Here is a 19,367-nt window from a genome sequence, read left to right on the forward strand (position 1 = left end):
GGTACAATTTTACAGTAAAATTATCAATATAAGTCAGACTAACATGAGAAGAGTAACATAAGTGAGTAATGAGGTAAATAAACAGAAGAAATATAGTGTCGATAAGCATGCTTTACAGCTAAAGGAATTCAAGCCAATATATTTCAGAGCAGAAGAATGTGATGCACAGTTGGCAAAGTCTCTCCGAGACTATAATGAAGAGTCATAATGAAATACTTGTCTGTGTTAGTACTAAGAAATAATATATGGTTCAATCTGTGGGAGGGTGGAGGACGGATCAGCTCCCTGACATGCTGCATTAACTTGGATGTACAAAATCCTTTTCTGTACTTATCTTTTCCCTTGCTTATTTTTTTTAATGCTCCCGGACATGGATTGTCAATATGTCTGCCTACACACGCCACATTTCTGTATAACCTTAAAAGGATTCATGTAATCCAAATAAGCTTGGGGGGTGTATTTTGTAAACACATGACAAATGCCTTTATTGATAGACTTTATATCAGGACACAGCTGATATAAAATACACTGTACATGTAGAAAAGAATGTTTTAATTAGTGTATCTAAACTTCTTAGCTGAATGCAAATATGTTTACCTCATCTACCAGTTTTTATGTCGACTTTCTTATTTAAGTGTTTTCATTAAGTGTATCTATTACTTTCTCTTCATGTACAGGAGTATTTCTGATCTTCTGTAGGACGTAACAGGGGTGTTATGCTGTTATTTAAAACAATGCAGAGTTACTACATCAAGTGTAACCCCAGATTTAGTGCAGGCCAAGCTGGTTTATATCACTCTCAGGTATTACTTGGCTTTCTAGTACACGACTGCAGGCTGCTAAGCAGGAGCATTGTGAAGCAATTTCATAGGATGGAACAAGATCCTTTAGAATTACAAATCCCATTACCCTGCTGGCCTCTGGCCTGACCGCCCTACACCAAGCCACAGGTTATGGGTATGTTAAAACTGAGTCAAAACAATGTCAGAGCAGAATAATTCACAGCACAACCTGCAGAGAATGTGAGGGCACGCTACAGACCAGGTTGTTCTGGTCCCAGACAATGAGGATGAAGCACACAGCAAATTAAGAAGTTCAATATGTTTCATTTCTTCTCACAGGATATTGCGTATTTTTTTACTCTGTGATTCTTATGAATTAATCAGTAGGTCCTGTGGATGGTACCACAATTAAGAGCCTCTTCTCCAGGGAGTTTTCACGAATGGCACACCATAAACACAGCACTCAGCGGAGCACCAGGCAGGTACAGTGATTACAAAAAGGTGATCCAGAACTGAGCCTCATGGGGATCATCCCTACCTCATTCTCTGTCTAGAAATGAGGTGGTTAATTCTATCTCTCACTTGTAGAACCTAAAAATGTTCAGGCCAAGGGGCTATGCAAGCTTGTGTATGTTCCATTAACTAATGATCCATGAAAAAAAGACACCCGTCCTTCTGGAGCAAGTCACTCCATGCTTTTGTACCTTGGTTTTCCCATTTGTAGAATCAAAGGAATGATTCTGAGCTTCCTTTGTAAAATGCCTGAAAGATGCAGAGAAAGAGGAGGGTGCCACACTCCTGGAGTGTCAGCATGGATGGCCTGGTACACAAGTCACTGCTGTGGTACACGGGAAATGAAGAAAAATTTGATTTCAGCTCACTGCCCTTTCAGCATTTGCAGGCAGTGACAGTCCTGGCAGGGCCATCACAATCCCTGTCTCACTGAAGAAAAGAGGAAATGGAGGGGCCGAACCACTCTGTGATTTGCTGCTGACAGAAACGTGGAGCTTAGAGGTATTTCTGGCTTTATGCAGATATTCAGGGCTGTGGTGAGTTACGTGTACACTTCAATTGCAGACTGACACAGAGCTTATGCTTTTTGTGCTATTTTTAGCCTAAGAGGTTAATGACTGGGCCTTCTATCTATAAAGACAATTCAAGTAATAATAGTAATGAGCTGTAGATATCTGTGTTTTTACAGCACAGTAGCTACACAACCCGTTGGTACTTGAAAACAAAAATGCTTTTGAAATAAAACCCACTACACCTTTAGTCCAGCACAATTCCCAGGCCACAGATTGTCCATATCTTTCATTTTTAGTATGCCCTAAATGTCAATTACCTTTTTAGTTTACTGGTTTTTCCCCCAGAAAAACAGAGTTGACATTAAGCTGTGTTCTAAAAGAACAAGCTGATCTGAATGTTAAATTAATACATATGTATGCATGCACATTTATCTATTTTAACTGCGAGGCACATATTTCAAATGTATCACAAGATTTTTGTCATTTACGTATGAAAATTAATTCATAAATCTTTTTTGTATTTACAGCGGCCCTGACAGAGTTTATCAAAAATGAGCTGCCTTACGGAACTATCAATGGATTAATAAAAAGAATCTGATCTAATATTCATGACACAGGAGACAAATGTAAACGGTCAGGCAACTTCATCTTTTTATTCTTGGAGAAATGTTGTTTTTCTCATAACTTTTCCTTGTAGATTTTGTTTTCTCATTTCATAACTGCTTTAACAAAAGAACTGTGCCATCAATTTTGCTAGATTGCATTATTCATGTGGAGGTAATACACACCGAATTCAATGCACAAAGGAAAGAAATACAAAAGAACATGCCATATTATTATTCATATAAACCCAAGAAAACTTTCAAAATAATGCTGTCCTGTTATATTTATGACCCAATAATATTCTTCAGCTGTGTGGTTCTTAATGTCCAAACAGGCCTTGCTGCCCTGTTGCTCCGAGGAAATCTTGGTATCTATTTGTTTATCCTGATTACCTTTGCAACCTGATTTTGCTCTGTCCCAGGCAGCCAATAACTAATTTGGGGGAAGGACCATTCTTATACTCAGGTCTGTGACCTGAGTTGCTGATTGTGATGGAAGCTATTAGCCTGTTACAGAGGAATGTGAAAACGAAATGTTTTTGTTGGGAGAGTGACTGCACTCGTGCTGGGCTCTCCGGATTCTTTTTTGAAGGCCATTTTTGTTCTGATGGTATCAGCTTTGGGGTGATCTTGGGATGAGGTTTCCTTAGCTTCCCCTAGAAGCAAGCCTGCCTGAGCCAAAGAGTCTGCACAGCTTCTTGTTCTTATGTACCTGTCATCCAGCTCCTTTCCTTGCTTTAGTGGTGAACCCAGAGGTGCTGGGTTACTGACTGGACTCAATGATCTTAAAGGACTTTTTCCAACCTTTTTTCTCAATTTTATTTCCTTAATTATATTATATTTTTATATTAATAATATTATATTTTTGCATAATTGTATTTCTGAGAAACCTCACTATCTCACCTAGCTGAGTGCTTGGGAATTTATTAAAATCTTTGTTTGACTACTGCATAATTGACATGAAGGTGCTTAATAATTTCTGGGCCAGATTCTCATCTGGCGGAAAAGGATGTGGATGTCAGGTAGGCAGCCCCACTGCACAGGGATCTCCTGGCCCAGAGTGGCCATCTCAGAGTCACTGCTGCTGTTGGACTAGGGGAGATGCAACACTAAGCTTTTTGGTCTGCTCAGGTGGTGTTACCTTCCGTTCAAAAACAGTTAGAGTCCTCAGTATGGCACACATACCATTTACTTACTTTCCAATTTAGTACTATACTAAGGACAAATTACTTTCCAACAGAAAATGTCAATGGTTTCATAGCAACCAGAGGTACCTGAGAGCTTTCCTTTCATGTTAAATCCCATTATAAGAGCATCAAGCCTGATGCTTTATCCCTCATGTTGGTGTGAGAGACTGCTGCATCCAAGCAGCAGAGCCAGTCTCTGGAATCTGCTCCTTGTGCGTGCTAGAACGAAAATTTGAGAGGCCACCAGCTTGTTCTGTCAAAATTTGGGTGCTTTATTTTAATGAGCTTCAACAATTGCTTCAACAGACAGAAGGTTGTTTTTATCATCAGATCTTTTATTTTGTGGAATGGCTTGATTTTGTGCTCAGAAACTGTGAAATGAGAAGTTACTGCAAAAAAATCAGTCAATATTAACTACCTACCAGCTGCTTTCCGACCAAAACCAAATGGTAACCAATACTGCAGTCTGATCCTACACAGACAATTGGAAAGGCAAAAAAAAAAAAAAAATCTAATTTTTGTTTCTTATCATTGCCAAATGTATTGCACCCTGTAGACTCGTGTTTTTGCCGTGAACTGAGCAGAGACTATCTGCATGGGTTTTAAACTGGGGTTCACCTGGGGAAAAGCCAGCTCCTGCTTGATCAGCCTTTCCCTGGGGCTGTGCAGTGGTGCAGAGGGCAGGGAAAGCAGGAAGAGATGGGAAACCATTGCACTGTGAGACGGTGCTGGGTGATTCCTTTTGTTCCTGCAGTAGCTGGGATGCACAATGACACAGGGTTATATTTGCCTCAGCTGTTGCCTCGGGGCAAACATTAATTTTCAGTGATTTCTCCAGTGTTATGGTTCACTCAAGGCTCTCCAACTGCTGTGTGCAGGTTACTTGGCCTCGTTAGGTCCAGCACTTTTTGTGTGAAAATGAGTGCATGTGGGAGAGTTGTGCAGAAGTTCATCTCAGCACCCGAATGCTCTGCAAATGTGCAAGCAGCAAAAACATAGGAGCTTGCAAATGCTTTGTATTGGTGATATACATACTTTTTTCTCAGGTCTTAATACAAATTAACTGTTTAGTTCAGGTTTTATTGACTGGCTGTCACAGTGCTTGGGAAGTTTCGGGGTCAATTTAATGAAAAAATAAAAGGAACTGACTTCTGGCTTTGCTTCTTTGGTCAAAAATGAGTTATGGTCTCAATACACAAATCAGAACATAAAATAAGAAATTTGTCTTTGTTGGGCTTTGTATGTGGAAAGAAATGAGCTTCAGCTGATGTGGGATTTGGTGAAATTAAATATGCCTGCTGGGGAAAGCTGTTATTGGATATTATAAGAAAAGATTGATTTCAAAAAGCTCAGACTGTTGTATGAACAATGACGGAAATAAGTATTTTTATACAGCAAAGGCATAAAAATTCCAATGAAACAGTGAGTCACAGTTTCTTCATAGAAACACAATTCCAAATTACCTTGAGAGGAACAAGGCAGTGCCCCAGGGTTGGCATAGTGATGAGCTTTCCTCTTTCTGTACACCTGAACAAATGAACAAACTAAATTTGCACATTTCTCGGCATGGCTACACCTTCTGTTGCCTTTTCAGCCATCTTTTTCTGTGGATTTTTGTGAACATGATTCTATTCTCCTAAATGAAAAGCGTATTTCATACCGTATCTGGACTATTCCTAAAACTTTAATTTCCTTACCCTCAGTTTTACACAGCTTATAAAAGATAATTGGGCTGCACTCGTGTAGACCCTGTGCACTTGGATGTGCAGAAAATTATTTTCCCCAAATAAAGCACCTCAAAGCAGACTGGCTTTGTTGTCACGTTGTCTGAACTTTGATTGTGCTCTGAATAACCCTGAAGTGATCCCTAATTCTTTTTTTGTTTAATCTGAATCAGATTTGGGGAAATACTCATTTGCCTTCACTTAATTGTGTTGTTGGCCACACGAGGGATAAAACCAAGCATTTTAGTCTTTGACTGGCAGCTGTGCTTAGCTAGAAGTGCAGTTATAGGTTATAAAAGTAGACTAAGGATCTTTTAAAAATGTTTTATGTGTTGTGTTTTAATGTCACACATCACTTCATTTTTTATAAGCTCGGAATTATAATTGTGGACTGTGACTCATAATCCACAAGAAATATATATAGATACTTAAGATTTCTAACAGAAATGAAGCATGACCGTTGCAGAACTGAAGCTGATTCTTGTAAGAATAATAAATCCATGGAAATCACAGAAATACAGATCATTGCACAGATAGAGACCAATATAACAAACCAATAAGCAGAAGGATGCCCACGGAGAAAACGATTATGAAAAATAACAAAGAACTTATGCTAGTCCAAATCCATAAGAATAAGAACAAAAGAAAGTAAGTATGAAAATTGACTTCAATATTGGTACTTTGGCAGAAAAAATAATTCCCTCAGGCAGCTGTCCATCTGGTGCCCAGTTTGTGTCACACAAACCAAGGTCATCTTAACAAATGTGTAACATATTCATAGCTAACAAGATTTGTAACCTGCATTGTTTGTTATGTCCTATGATGCCTATTTAATTGACTGTATTCCATTAAAATTAAGCTGTGATTTCATAAGCTTCAGAATTTGTTCTGCTTCTATGAATTCCCCACCTTCCCTCCCAGTAATTTTGTGTTTTAACCATTTATGGCAGGAAAAGTCAAAGTGTTCATGTTTCTAAAGAGTCTTAGGAAATGATAATTGATTGTCTGATTGTCTGTACTGTGACCACCTTCAAAGTCTGCATCAGGCTGTTGGGGAACAGGGGATTTATTTGGTCATCCCTTCAGCACTTGGGATATTAGAAAGGCACCATTATTACTGTAATATCAAATGCAAAAACAAGGCCATAATATGTTCAATTGAGTTATCTTTCTCCTCCTCCCTTTCTAGATCTTTCCAAGGTACGATTTGCTGAAAATGAATGCATGCTTTTCTTGTAAGGAGGAAATGCTTTTTTCCAGTGCTATGGAAAAAAAAATTGTAAAGTGTGGGTTGCTTATGCAGCTCACTCTGCAGGTTGGCCCATTGGGCTCTAAATCTGACCTATTATTTTTTTGCTTCCTCCAGTACATTGGCTTGCATTTAATGCCTCATCTCTTTCCCCTCATGATTTCAATGGGAAAATTTGCTCAGTTTCCATTATGGTAAAAATTCCTTTAAGGTTATGGATAAAAACAGAATTTAAAGCAGTATGGTGATATTAAAGTCTCTAACCATTGCTGATGAATAGCAGAATATTGGGAATGTTCCTGCTATCTGTGCTGCAGGAGAAAAAAAAAGAAGGGATATGTACAAAGTAGAGGTACAAGAAGGTTTTGGAGGGCAGAGAAAATGCATTCCAGCGGGAGATTTCTGTTGAGCTTATAAAAAAAGAAAGTTAAACCTGTATAAACACCTTTCTGTGAAGAAAACATGAAATACTACAGGATTCTTTAATCTACCGAGGAAACATATAGCAAGAACCAGTAGCTGGGAGCTAAAGCAAGGCAATTTCAAATTAGAAATAAAGCACTTGCTGTTGCTTTTTTCTCTCTGTTTCACAGAGATGGTAATTAAACTTTGGGGCAGGCTAAGCTGCAGCAGAAAATGGTAGACCTCATCTCTGGAGACTTTCAAATTCAGTCTATATACTTTCTGAAAGTCATTTTTTGCCTGAACACAAGTAATGGGGGGCTCAATATCAGAGGTAATTGGATGGAATATAAGTATCTGAAACAAAAACTCAGTGTAGATGAACTAATCTCTTCTCCTGGCCTTAAATGTATGAAAATATAGATGACATTACTGCAATGTGTTTGTTTCCTACACCTAATTGGTTTTCTTTCAAGGCTCAAAAATCTTTAGTTGCTGCAGCTTGCATCACTAACCTTTAAGAATTCAAAACAATGCTCTTTCCTGCTTGCTGAATTGTCACATACTATATGCCTCTAAATCCATCTGAATGTGCAATTTCCAACTCCTGATTAGCACCAGGAGCCCAGTCAAGGATGACAGAACAGCATCCAATTCTGTTGATCTCCACTACAATTACTGCAGTCAACAGCTGCATAAGGGCCGTCCTACAGCTTAAGTCTTTTGAGGAAAAACTGCTTGAAAACGTGTTTTATCACAGGGGTTATTGATGGGAATAGGGTGACTGACAGGAAACTTTTAAAAACCCAAACCTTTCTAGGATAAATTACAGCACAAATATGTAACCCACAGAGAATGGACTGACTTCAGCGTCAATCTCTGTGGACAGTTTCCCCACAAGTCACTGGGTAGAAAGTGCCACCAGACATTTGCAATACTTCCAATCCCAGAGCAGGATGCTTTCTTGATTCCAAGGACAGAGTGCATGTATTGCTTTAAATTTTCCTTTTTCTCCCTGGGCAAGGCAGAAATTGTGTGGAGTCGGATGTGTGACAGTGAGAGTGTTCAGACAAATTGGTGGGCTGGGTTAAGCCATACATTGTCTGTGTCCAAAATGCCCTATCAAGGATCTCAGAGGATTCTTTTCAGTTGCAGTGCTGATTTAATACAAATATGTGTGCACCTACTCTGCCTTAATCCCCATTCTTCCTTCTTATGCCGAGCTGCATTTTTCTCCAGCAGCTTTTCCTACCAGAATGTGATTCCACTCTTTCAAACACTTTTTGGGGTGACTCACTTTGTCTCATCGAGACATTTATCTTCTATTATCTTCATTTATCACTTATCTTCTTCCTATTTCTGATTGCCACTGATTTCCTTTCTCCTAGAGGATATATTAATCTATTCATATATTCACTATTTTTTCAGATTTTATTTATATCACATCGGAAGAAAACTATAATAAATTACTGTGACTGTGGAGTGCTCACAGGAATAAATTGTCAAAGACTTTTAATAAAATTATGCTGTCTTCTAAGCCAGGGTCTTTGTAAGCAAAGGCCTTATACCAGAATAAAACTTTCCTGTCTAAGCTCTGATGACAGGTCTTGAGGATGCCATGCTTTGGTTACTCCAAACTTGAACATGGATAGATCATTGAGAATTGGCTTTTCCCAAATCCTGACTGTCTGTAAGGAAGTTCTCATGGTCAGTGTTGCTATCAGCCCTCACTCCATGCACTCATTGCTCCTGATCCAGATTTTGTCCCAGTCAGGACAAAGTGAAGAAGAGGGAACTCCCACAGAAATGCCAGCAGTGCTTTACTTCCCCCAAAGCATATTCCCTTGAAAAGTAGAGCTGTAAATAATAATAATAATAATAATAATAATAATAATAATAATAATAATAAAAAATTATCGATCAATCAATCCTGACTAATCGGAACTTTCAATCCCAAACCAATCCATTTTGTGGGTGTGATCTGCCAGCTGGTGGGACTCCTGAAGTTCAGGGCAAGTCTCCTCAGGTCCCAGTTGTCTTACATGTTTGAATTTGGTGGTAGATGGCTCACCTGAGAGTGCAGTTAATTCTTTTTAAACTCTTCATTGATCTGAATCCTAACTTGCACATCTCATTGTAAACTGAGTGCGTTATCTCCTTTTCCCACCACATGCTTTATATAGGTACTTCTTGAGTATGAAATTGTCTCTATTAGCATTTCTGTCATGCAGAACAAGCATTCTGTCAGTATTGGCAGCTCTTTCTTACTAGAGGTCTCAAATGTGAATTGAATTTTATATAAATTTCATGTTGTGATTTAAATTATCTCCCTTGAAGAATGACTACCTGTAACACTCCTTTTAGTGGAGAGTCCTCAAAGAATCCCAACTATGGGACTCAGTAGCGGAGCTAAAAATCAAGAAGCAGGTTTTAGGTGAAAGAGCACTTTATCCAAAGCATTTGTCACAGTAATTTCAGCTGTTTCCATCATAAAGAAGAAGGTTAGCTATGATTTTTTAGAGTTCCAGGTATTTCTGATGTTCTACATTCCTAAATATCAGTTCCCAGGTGTGAAACTTGGCACGAAGTTGTTAAATCCTTCTGCTTTTGAGAGCTGCTTCAAATTATCCTTCACATGTAAGGAAGGATAATTTTGGAAATCCAATCAGCAACACATATGGTGTGTTGACTGTATTTTTTATATCTCATATGCCTGTAGAAGACATGGGAGAAGCCCAGGAGAATCTTACATGGATTTTTAGTTCTGCCCAGGATTTCCCCCACAGAGAATCACAGACACCCTTTAATAGTTTTGTTCCCTGAAATGCCTCTCTTGAAAATTAACAAAGGCCAATAACTTCTGTCTCCTCCTTTCTGCAGAGGAGGGAAACTGAAAAAGCAGTTGCAGGTGTGTGCACTACAAAATGATAAGATAGGAGCATCTTGCAAAACATTTTTTAAAAAGCTTTTATCACGTTAACTGGTACAGCATCTGGCGCAGAGTCACAATCGTGTTCCCCGTTAAAGAGAATTAACTTAATTCATTTTCATGTTGTGACCTGCAACAGTTTAATCTACCTGAGAGCATTCTTCCTGTCAATACAGGCTGGATGGAAACATGATAACTTCAGGTTATGTTAAGTGTCTGATTTGTGATGCAGTTTACCCCTGCAATGACTGCACTGTTCAAATTAATTAATACCAGATCATTATCTTTAGATGGCAGGCAGATGTTGAGGTTATGGTGTTTGTGAACCCCAAGCCTGTCTTTTTTTCTGTACAGATAACCAGCAGTTGCTATATAAATTGGAGAGCCAAGGTCTAGGCCTTCTGGCAGTCAATTGGTTTTGTAATTATCTTAGTAATAGTTCTCAATTATTATTCAGTAAAGGTCGTCTTTCCTCTGCTAATGGGTCACAGCAGCCCCTGGGGATCCAGAGATGGGCCAGTTCTCCTTTTTATCATGTAAATGACTCGCCATCTGTGTGCCACCCAGGTTCATCTAAGGCAGTTCTGAAAACACTGATTATTAATATCAAAGCTGCAGATTCTGACAGGATTGTAGAATTGTTTTAAAATATTTTTAAAGATGGGCTGTGTTTCCCCACATTTTCAAGGCTCTATTAAATGCTGTGGACAGCTTAGTGGAAATTCTTTTCAAGTAATACAATGATTAAAAATACAAACTTTTATTTTAACTAGTGGCATTTTTAGTTAACAAACCCTAATACTCTTTTTTCCACACCATGCCTGCCTTCATTTGTGTCCCACTGTATTTATTTCTGCTGTGTGATTGCCTGGGGGAAGTTAAATTACCAGCCATAGTTATTACACTTGCACAAAACTTCTTTATTCCCTTCTCTAGATCATATTTACATTGCAGGCTGTGCTGAAAGTGAATAAAATGAAAAAGTTAACAAAACTGATAAAGTCATCATTTGTTTCTACCCTATTGTAATAGCCATGCTGTAATTGGTGCTGTTTCATATAAAATTACCATATAAATTGTGCCATCCAAAGCTGCAACTGAAAGAGCAACAGTATTTACAATAAATGGCAAATCCCTGTTAATTATTGATAGCCTAATAAACACACCATTAGAATTCAGTCTTATTATTCATTATTAATAATAATTCTTATTTACTATTCATTGTGTAAGGATCAGTTATGATTAACTGTTCTAGAAATGACTGGTCCACATACATGTTTCTCTTTTCAGGGCCTTTTCCATTGAAGGAAAGGCTTTCCATGTGAAAATGCTCTGTCCAACAGGACAGAATGGGATTGTACCTGAAGAGCTTACAGACCTTACAGCTTACCAGTGTGTCCTGGTGGCTGTGAAAATCTGCCCTGAGCTCTGTCAGACGCAGTTAAGGATTTTGTTTCTTTGGAGGTCATTACGTGGCCCAAAGGTGGCTGACTTATGACCTGGGATCTTCTTGGCCTTCTTGGCCACCTGGGCACACAGCAGTTTACCTTTAACAGTAATGAAGCTTTACTGCTTAGCAATGTCAGGGACCTCTTTTTAAAATAAACTCTGCCAAAAATTCATTGAGGCATCCTCATAAATCTTGGTGGTTTCAAAGCTTGATTTTGCTGGGGAAGGAGGCTGAATTCCAGGCCAATGACAGTGTGTCCTTGTGTGGATCTGCAGAGTGACCATCGGGTGTCATGTGAATGAAGATCGCTTCTCCAGAAATAATCCATTTATTGAGCCTTTGGCCTTACCATAGTTTTTATATAGATGCAACCAGCCCAGTCTTTCTAGACTGCATTGCCAGAGTCAAGACTTTACCTTCTGGTGTTGGTTGTGCCACTGCTGGCTGTAGGAAGGACGGGACTGGAAGAATTGACAGCCAACAGTTCTCCCTTTTCCTACCAGGCTCTTGATCATCTGACCTCACTTCCAAGCATAACTCAACTGCTAATTGTCACTAAGAAATAGCACTAGAGAATATTGACTTCTTACGATACAGACAAGATTCTTTCCTTCTTTGTTTCAGTTTTTATGCTTCTGACAAGACTTTGGCTGATATTTTGCTTTGTCACTTATCTCAGGTTTTTCATGTACAGGTAACTCCACCATACCTCCTGTTAGATGCTGTGAATTCCATCTGTTATGAGATGCACTGAGACAAGAAGTCACTGCCCACCAGTGCTCCTGGAGTGTGCCCTAAGTGTGCCGCACGTGGAAGTGCCTTGAAGTTTTCACAGTGTATGAATATGGGGCAGGAGGATGATCACTGCATGCCAAGGTGAGGCTTTCCTTCAGATCTGACTGGATTTCACACTGATCTATCAGCAGGGGTTTAAAGCACAGTGTCTGCAGGCAGCATTCTTGAGTTACCAGAGTTTCTTGGTGCAAAGGAGTTTCTGCATTTCTGCAGTTCTTGCTTGACAAGGGTTCTCCACTGTCCTTCCCCAACTGCCCACTTCAGAATTTAAAATATCTGTGAAATGCTCTGCATTTTCCCATGATGTGCCAGTTCTCACCAGCTGTGAGTTTCCAATACAGTGATGCACTATAAGGCAGCCAACTGACTTGTAAAAGGATATGAGTTTGTGTGCCAAGGAGAATTTAGCATAATGTTTCAACTGCAAATATAAACCACGATTTCAAAGGAAAAGAAGAAACTCAAAATGTATATAAATGTGATATGTATAAATATTTTTTATTTTGTTTCAAATAATATCTTACTTTGCCGTGTGTACGGTATCTAAGACACACTAAACAGTTCTAGCACATAAGAAATAATTCACTTGGTTTATGGACACAAAGCAGTGTATAAACCATAAATGCTTTGTTTCCAATTCTTATGTGCATTACTCTGTGACATATCTGGAATTATTCCAGAAATTCATTTCAAGGCAAGTCCTGCCAGCAGAATGAAGTTACAACAGAAGCTTTGGGTAACTCGTGGCACCTCTACCAGCACTGATGCTGCAGTGCAGGAGGAGTGTGGTTTAACACCACACCTGTGCCTCATGTTCACACCTCTCCTCAAGCTGTGCAAGGCCATGCCAGAGTGTCACTGCCTAGCCTCGGCTCCCAGGGGAGGTGTCTCACAAGCACGAGTCACACCTTCACACTGAGGCACTGACACATCTTAAATAAGAGCAGAGTTTGCTCTCTCTTTGACTGGTCAGTGGCCCTTTGCAAGGCATCCTTAGGCAGCTCTCCCAACTCCTCATGAGGTAATTAAATATTGATCTTGCCCCTTTTACAGATGGAAATACTCAGGCTGTGTTTCCAGAAAGGATCACTTTTTCATGGTGTCATGGTTCAAGCCCAGCCAGCAGCTCAGTTTCACAGATCTGCTGCTGACTGCTCCCCAGTGGGGCTGAGGAGAGAATCAGAAAAGTAACAGGGAGAAAACACATGGGTTGAGGTAAAGACAGTTTCGTAGGGAAAATAATAGCGCACAGTGCAAAGCAAAACATGGAATTCATTCCCCACTTCCCATGCCCAGGGAGGTGTTCAGCCATCCCCGGGAAAGCCGGGCTCCATCACCCCTGAGGGTGGCTTGGGGGCACAAACCATCACTCTGAGTGTGCCCCCTTGCTGCTTCTCCCGCAGCTGAGCACGACGCCCTCAAGTATGGGACACCCTCAGGTCAGCTGTGGTCAGCTGTCCCAGCTGTGTCCTCTCCCAGTTCCTTGTGCCCCCCAGCCCCTTTGCTGCTGGAGGGGATGAGGAGCAGAAAAGGCCCTGACAGTGTAAGTGCTGCTCAGCCATAACTAAAACAGCCCTGTGCTATCAACACTTTCCAGCAGGAAGCCAAAACACAGCCCCATGTCAGCTCTATGAGGAAAATTAGCTCTATCCAAGGCAAAAGCAGTACACAGTCTGTTACTCCAGTTGATATAATTTTCTAATTAAGGCATAATTAATGTATAATGCAGTAGAAGTACTAGGTAGGATTGAAATTGTGACCATCTACTGTTATTGAAAATGTTCTATGAACCCCATTATGCCATTGTAAAATAATTCTCTAAATGTCAGTGATGTGAGGAACACAAACAAGAAATCTCTGTTATTAGACATGCTTTTAGTATGCAGCCTAACAGAGAGCAATATTGTGTTTAAGAATAAGCAGGGAAGTAAAAAATGAGGGATTTTGATCACAGAGAAATCAGTTTTACCACGTGCTGTAAATAGTACTGAGGCAGCAGCATGCCTACTCTTCAGAAGCCAGAAAATGAACAAAACAAAGGGAGGAATATCATGAATCGTAATTTGCTGAAAACGCAAACTATTCAATGTGTTTGGTATTTTCATTTTAATTTTCTTTCTTTGTTTTGTTTTGTTTTTAAGTGAGGTAATATACATATTTTGATCACTTTGCTGGAACCTCAAAACGTGGAAATACAGCACCAATGAGACTTGAAAGCTCCATCAAACGCCTGCTGAAAAGTGTCTGTTGCTGGCACAACTGCAAGAGCTTTTGCTATTTTTTCAACTAACATTTGCAGCATTTCCCACCTAGCGCAGGAAATGGTGGCTGCTTGCATAAACATATATTTAAGGCTTAAAAGAACCAGCTTTGAAGTCAGTCCAACTGTTGGTGTTTACAGAGTGTGTCAGGAGAGAAGCTGCCTGCTCATCAGCTCGCTGTGGCAAGTCTGAATTCAGCGAGACAAGAGTTAACCTTCCCCTGCCCTTGCAGCTGAAATGCAGCTCTGCATTTATGGCACTCCTGCACCATCCTCCACGTTGCCTTTTGTGTATGGTATAATTATCAGATTCATTATAACAACTCCTGCGTTTACGTATTATACTTACCTGAAGGCAACCTGGGAGATTTTATGTTTGTGAGCCCCATTTTATCCTTCTGTAATAAAACTCTACACTGAACATAGGGTGGCACCAGGCAAGCATCAAAATGTCAAATATTTAGTAGATAAAGGATGAAGACTTGATATTTCTCTGGCAGAGAAATGAAGACTGGAAGATTGAAGGCAACTAAATTAATTAAGCCCAATACGTAATTATTTGGCAATTTAGTGACTAGATATTCGATGAATGTTTGGTTATTTATCAGATCAAACAATGATTAAATAAGTCTTCATAACAGGGGAATGAGACAAAGGTTTTTCTTTAATTCTACATTCCCACTTAAGGTTTTCATGTAAGCAGATTTTGATAAGCTGAGAAGGCAGAACGGTGAATCTGTGGGAACACAGAAGAACCAAGAAAGTTATATTTTAGTTTTTTACCACAGAGATATGTTCAATAACCAGGTCAGCTTTCCTAGGAGAAAAGAAAGCAAATAAACCCAGCCTCCCACCCAAACTTAATTTGATGCAGATGAATGAAACATCAGCAGGCTTTTGGCCCTAAGTGAAAAAAGGAACAATGAAAAGCATTTTCTTTTTTTGTTGGGAGATAATTTTTTGTTATTTTACACTCCTAAGATTTGAAGCCTACCTTTAAAAAAAAAAAAAAAAGAACTAAAATATAGGTTTTTGTTTTTAAAATTTTGTTTTTCATTATCTGAACACAGCAAGCTTGGGAATATCTCATTTTATCGCTTTTGTGATTATAGGAATAAAAATCTGTAACTTTATGTGCTGTATTCCTGTGCCATATACTAGATTAATAGCAGCAGAAGGTCATTATCCAGGCTAAATTTTAACCCCTTCTCAGTGCAGTCCGTTGGGCCTGTCTCACTGGGGACGCTCCTATAATGTATGGCATTCATTTGAGTCTAAACCTCTGGTTTTAATCATGTTGTCACCTTAAACCATGGGCTGTAGACTGCTGAATATCAAATATTCAGTACGCCCTGATGGGAAATATTTCCCTCTCTGGTAGCTTTGCCACATAAATTCAGAAAATGCATGGATGAGGTGCTTAGGCAAATGGTTTAGTGGTGGGCCTGGTCCTGTAAGGTTGAAAACTGAACTTGGTGACCTTAGAGGTGTTTTCCAAGCTTAACTATTCAGTGGTTGTTATCTGGAACCTGCACGTGCCCCTTCCCAGGAAACTGAATACAAAACTTGTGCTTTTCCATCTCCTGAGCGTCTGTGTCCTTCTCCCTCTCTTTTCTTCTGAAGGGGCTTTCCCTGGGTGAGCTGTCAAGGAGGAATTGGTTCCCAGCGCCGCTGCCCCGTGGACGGCTCCTCTGCTCTCACCTCAGAACAAGGGCGGCACCTCCTGTGAGTCTCAGATTTTGGGGGACCCCAGGGAGGTAACAGAGGATGTGGCGCTGGAGGCTGGTGAGGGCTGAGGTGAAGAGCTGCAACGTCAAGAGCTCTGCTAGTGGACGGGGGCAGGAGCTGGAGGGAGGGCGAGAGCACAGAGGGGTTATTTTGTCCCGAACGCCCAGTTACTGCACACGCAGAAGGTGCAGTTAATGTCACAACCCGTGGATGCGCTTTGGTGTATTTTCTAATATTCATGGTGGGAAAGAAGCAAGCTGATCCCTGTTCAGTGCTGGCAGTGTGGAAGTGCCTCCAGCAGCCAGTGCAAGGGACTGAGGATGGGAACAGCAAAAAGCCTTAAGATGCTCATCTAACCCTGCACTGAGCTCCTGCACTGCCCCAAGCCCTCCCAGGGAGGCAGGTACACCCAGCACCGGCACACTGGATGCCACGGCTGGCTGCACTCGCTGTGGGAGCTTCGTAACACTGACAAACGGCCTGGGGATCTCCTTAACCCAGAGCGTGAGTGATAGCAGAGCTAATGTGGGCTCTCCAACACTCTCTGCTCTATTTTGGGGTTTTTAGTGGTGTAGCCAAAGTGCAAAAAATGGATGCAGGGCTTTTAAAACTTCCCAATAAAGAGAAAACAATGTTTGAAGCCATGGAAGCTGCATATCCACTGGCACAGCAACTAATGCAGTTTCCTTCCCCAGTAGTGCCCCGAAGTATTTTTAGATATTCATATATAAAATATAAGTACATAACCTGCTGTAAAAAGCTACGGCAGTGCCCTTGGCAAGCCTCCCTGGCCTGTGGAGGGTAATTACATGTGGAACACCAACACAGCTCCAACATTTACCTCAATAGATGGCCAGCTTTTTCTCACACAAATGCTGTGAGATCTGTCCATGCTAATAGGAGTGTTTGCTGTATCTTGATGGGGAATTTTGACTTTGTAACCTAATCAGAGCTCACTTGGAAAAAAAAAATTAAAAAAAAAAACGGAGAAGATATACTTTTCCCATCAATTCCAACAAGGATTTAGATCCATACACAGCCCTGCCAGGCCCCAGTTCCAGAGTGCTGTTGGAGGTGAGTAAACCAGAAGGATCAGCTTGTTCTGGATGGAAACGTGTCTACAGCAAAGGCCAGCTTGGAAACACAGCTTTGTGCTCCAGCCAAAAATCAGACAGAAATTGTCACAGCTGAAATGTTGCATCCGGCCCTGGTAACTGCTCCCAGCAAACCACACAGCTGCTTAGGAAAGCATGACGTAAAATCTATCCTTTTCAGGTGAAATTGCGAATGTTCCTGTGTCGTTCTCATGAGTGCCGTGGGTCCCCCAGGAACCATATATAAAGGAAAAAACAAATCTGCATTTTTAAGATGCGTTCAAAACGTTTTGAGATAATTTTTGATTGGGGGGTTTTAGGCGTTTACCTATGCTTTTCATGGAATGATGAGATCTGTGCTGTTAGATCACACTCTTTCTCTGTCCACATCAAATTATCTTTATCATGGCTAATGTTAAGCTAGTCAGAAATGTTTATTAGAAATGCCTTGTGCTAGAATTATGAGTTCCAAAATTTTTTTCAGGAAATAAAGAAGTTCTGATAAAATCTTTAAAGCAACTTTAAAAGATTGCTGCTGTCCAGTAGGAGTTTACTAAGGAGTTTATAAGAGAAGATTATTAAGAAATCAAAAAAAAAAGATCCAACAAATAATCAACTCAAGTGTGGAGGAATGAGCTACAAGTATCATTTCTGCAGACAGAGTTTTGGCACACATGCAGAGGAAGAAAATGCAATTATAAATTACAGAAAATACTGGATACGAAAATGAGCAATTGGATACAGATTTACTGTTTAAAAACTGAGGTGCAATATTTGTAGTTAAACATTTATATAAATGAAAGCTGAGTGTATGTTTCTGTATGAATGATGAAGGTGACCCTGATTTAGTTCATTCCAAAAAAAAAAGAAAGAAAGAAAAAGGAGCTTTAAATATGTAAATCACAGATGAGCTAAGTTTAGGGAGGGTTATCAAAAATGTCTGTTATCTTTGAACATGAACATATGCTCACTATGCTAATTCTGTAGGATTCTTAGATCACATGCTGGCATATTTCAGTGTTTTGCATTGCTTTAAATTTTGACTTCAGATTTCATAGTTTTCTTTATTTTGTAAGGGTTTTTTTGTTCCAATCATCAAATGCCAAATTAAGAAGGATTACCTGAAGGGATAAATTTTTCTCTGTTCCTCTGTTAGCCTTGAGAAGTTGCATCCTGATGGACACTGCACTGAAAACAGTCCAGAAGAATATGAGACCAGAACTCGACTGCTCCAAATTCATATGTAAATTTAATGTATGACAAAGGAGGAACTTAATTTAAATTTTCCTTAAAAATGCATGCCTCTTAAATTGATAACATCAGAGAGCCCCAAATTTTTAAATAGACTGGCGGCTCAAGGTTGCTGGTGTCTGGATGTGCTTGAAGTTTTGTTTTGTCACAAAAGAAAACCATGATTTCATGCATGGAAACAAATTCCTCAGTTCCTGATTGTCCAAGAAAATTTCCTTCAGGTTTCTTCCTGAAAACTTACAGAAGCAGACTTTTTGACACAATGAGGGGATGAAGTTTGACTGCTGTTTTATTAATCTTGTTACATTTTTGGGTCTTTTCTTTAGGATGGAGATGATAGCAGTTTATATTTTCATTTCAAACAGGATCCACCAAACATTTTCCTTTTAGTTTAAGCTCTTGCATCTCTGTCTTTTGTGCCCCCCAAGAGCTCTTTCGCTGAGGTGTAAATATGTTCCTAAAATAATGAAAGGGCCATTATCACCCTTCTATTCATTTAGGTGCCCAGGAAGGGAACTGCAAAGGCATTTAGCTAAAAGCATACTTTTAGTATAAAGAGATAACAATAACACAAGGATCTCCGCAGACCATTAGTCTGGCTGGTCTCTGATGTGCTCTCCCTTGAGTTTTGTGCACCAGAGTACAGTCTGAGATAAATGGCAGGCACATCTGTGAAGAGACCCTGGAAGTTTTCACTCACTGCTCACCTGTCTCTCTTGGCACTGGGCTGATCCACGGAGCGAGTATTCCTGACATCCTCGTCTCCAAGCTGAGGAGCCGCCCTGTCTGTCCTGTAAGGCTGGATCCCAGCAGAAAGAACAGGTCACTTCCAATTAAGTGATATTGTAAAACTGCCGCCTTCTGTTAGAAGAATAAATACCACGGGAGG

At 40.0% G+C, this 19,367-nt stretch overlaps 1 long non-coding RNA gene across 1 annotated transcript; it reads left to right on the top strand.

The window, feature by feature from the left end:
* The first annotated feature begins 1,540 nt into the window (after positions 1–1,540).
* LOC136295418 (uncharacterized) lies at positions 1,541–16,329 on the top strand. Its single transcript, XR_010722666.1, has 4 exons — positions 1,541–1,796; positions 2,335–2,440; positions 12,045–12,226; positions 16,029–16,329. It is a non-coding gene; the product is annotated as an uncharacterized lncRNA (long non-coding RNA).
* The last annotated feature ends 3,038 nt before the right edge of the window (positions 16,330–19,367 follow it).

The sequence above is a fragment of the Chamaea fasciata genome, unplaced genomic scaffold (assembly GCF_029207755.1).
Source record: "Chamaea fasciata isolate MVZ Bird 193981 ecotype frontalis unplaced genomic scaffold, bChaFas1.0.hap1 SCAF_11, whole genome shotgun sequence".
NCBI lineage: Eukaryota > Metazoa > Chordata > Aves > Passeriformes > Sylviidae > Chamaea > Chamaea fasciata.